Here is a 2,299-nt window from a genome sequence, read left to right as displayed (position 1 = left end):
ATATTTTGTACGGAATATCGCCGAGCCCGCGGCGACCGGGGGGAGGTCGACGATTGGGAACGAAGTCGCCCCCAGGGGCAAATTTAGCGCCGGTTCGCGCCCAGGCGGTTTTTTTTCGGCGCCCTGGGGGCCGAACGGCTGGAGATGCTCTAAGAATTTGCCTTTTACATGTCGGCAGTTTTTATTTCCTCAACAAAACTGATGCGGCAACTTAACATAATCAGCTGCTGGTGGCCCCATCCGCAGGCTTGCAAGGAGAGCAGGTCACGTGGCCAAAAATGACTGGACCTGGAACAATCTGGTGGATGAACTCTGCGAAGTAGTATTCCACACGGCTTCTTGTTTTTTTTAAGTACGGCCGGCTTCTTGTTTTCTTTGTGTTACATGCATCTAGGACTCCTACGTGGGCACCAAAATTCGTAATGTGCTCAGCTCAAATATATTTTCTGTAATGTGCTAATATCTTGGTTGCACGCCATAATCAAAACCATCAGCGTAATCACGTGCACGTACATGATGTGGTGCATGCATGTATGACTATATGCAATTCTTTTTCACTTACTTTATCGTAGGAGTATTTTTCTTTCGACTCTTCATGTCATGTCATGTATGGCTACATGCAATTCTTTTTCACTTGCTTTATCTTGGTATTTTTCTTTCTTGACTCTTCATGTTTACCCGCCGTAACAAAAGTCTCTTAATTGAAATATTTCTGGCATGCAAATATTATTGATCTATAGTTCATTAAAATGTGACAATGTGTGAACAGCATGCAACAACAGCATCGGCAGTCGTGGTCATATTAGTAATTTTCCAAGTCGTGGAAGCTGCGGTGGCATGAATCCAACTAAACCTAATTAGTTTGGCTAAAAAAGGAGAGGAGAGGAGGAGATTGCTAATTTGGGCGCGGTAATCTCTCCTGACCTCTCACCGTACGGATGTATACATAGAGCGAAATAAGCTCCTTCATTCTCTCACACACCACACCAGACCACAATCTGTCGTCCGACGTACTGTGCAAACCGATCGACCAACGAGAGACAAGAGCAGCAGCAATGGCAGTGCAGCAATGCACGGTGGCGCTCGTGGTGGCCGTCGCCCTCGTGGCAGGGCCAGCCGTCTCGTACGCCGCCGAAGCCGGCTACGCCCCGGCCGGGGCACAGCCCAAGGCCACGACCGAGGAGCAGAAGCTAATTGAGAAGGCCAACAACGCCTTCAAGGCGGCTGTGGCGGCTGCAGCTGCAGCCCCTCCAGAGGACAAGAGCAACATATTCGTGAAGACCTTCACGCAGAACAATGGCAACTGGTCTCTCGAGGGGGTCACCGACGCGTCCAACTCCAACGACAGTCTCAACACTAGGGTCATCTTCGCTATGATGAGGGCCTTACTGAACGCCAAGGGCGCTACCCCGGAGGCCAAGTACGACTCCTTCGTGGCTATCTTCGGCGAGTCGCTCCGCATCATCGCCGGCATCCTCCGAGGTGCACGCCGTCAAGCCCGCTGCCGAGGAAGTCAAGGGCCCGATCCCTGCCGGCGAGCTCAAGGCCATCGGCCAGATCGACGCCGCCTTCAGGACTGCAGCCACCGCCGCCGACGCTGCCCCGTCCAAGGACAGGTCTGCCGTCTTCGACTCCGCCTTCGACAAGGCCATCAAGGAGACCACGGGCGGTGCATCCGGGGGCTACAAATACGTCCCCGCCCTTGAGTCCGCCGTCAAGGAGGCCTACGCCGCCACTAATCCCCAAAACCCCAAGATCAGGCTCATGACCTATGAGACCGCCATGGTCGACACCATCTTCGCCATGGCTGCCGTCGCCACCGCCGTCGCTCCCACGCCCGCCACCGCTGCCGGTGGCTACAAAAGCTGAGCTAGTGACCTCACCGTACCTATGCTGCATATGCGTACGTGCGTATGTGACTGTGGCGGCAGCATTTTTGATCGACAATCAATATCAATTCTTCTTTTTCGTGTCATGCACCCGCGATCGAGATTGATGACTTCTCATAATTATTAAATGCGAAAAAGTCTGGGAAAAAAACTAGATTTCATAGTCGAAGTCTGAAATGAACCCTAAGATCCAAATCCCACAAATCAGCAGACTGTCTTATCTAATCCCAGCTTAGCCCGGCCCTTTTTGGCTGAGAAGGCGTTTGTTCCCGCTGGAATTGCGCAGGATGACAGAGATTGGGGAGAAACCGAACAGTTTTGTCGTAGCTATTTCAGTGAGATCGACGGAGACTTACCAAGGTGACTGTTCAGTCTTCAGTGCATGCTCGATCACTGGCCATTCAGTCTTC

General features: G+C 52.1%; 1 pseudogene; it reads left to right on the top strand.

Annotated features, from left to right (window-relative positions):
- The first annotated feature begins 977 nt into the window (after positions 1-977).
- Positions 978-1,975, top strand: LOC123099394 (pollen allergen KBG 41-like; annotated as a pseudogene).
- The last annotated feature ends 324 nt before the right edge of the window (positions 1,976-2,299 follow it).

This window comes from Triticum aestivum, chromosome 4D (genome assembly GCF_018294505.1).
Source record: "Triticum aestivum cultivar Chinese Spring chromosome 4D, IWGSC CS RefSeq v2.1, whole genome shotgun sequence".
NCBI lineage: Eukaryota > Viridiplantae > Streptophyta > Magnoliopsida > Poales > Poaceae > Triticum > Triticum aestivum.
The sequence above is the reverse complement of the archived record's forward strand: the minus strand, read 5'-3'. Positions and strand labels throughout refer to the sequence as shown.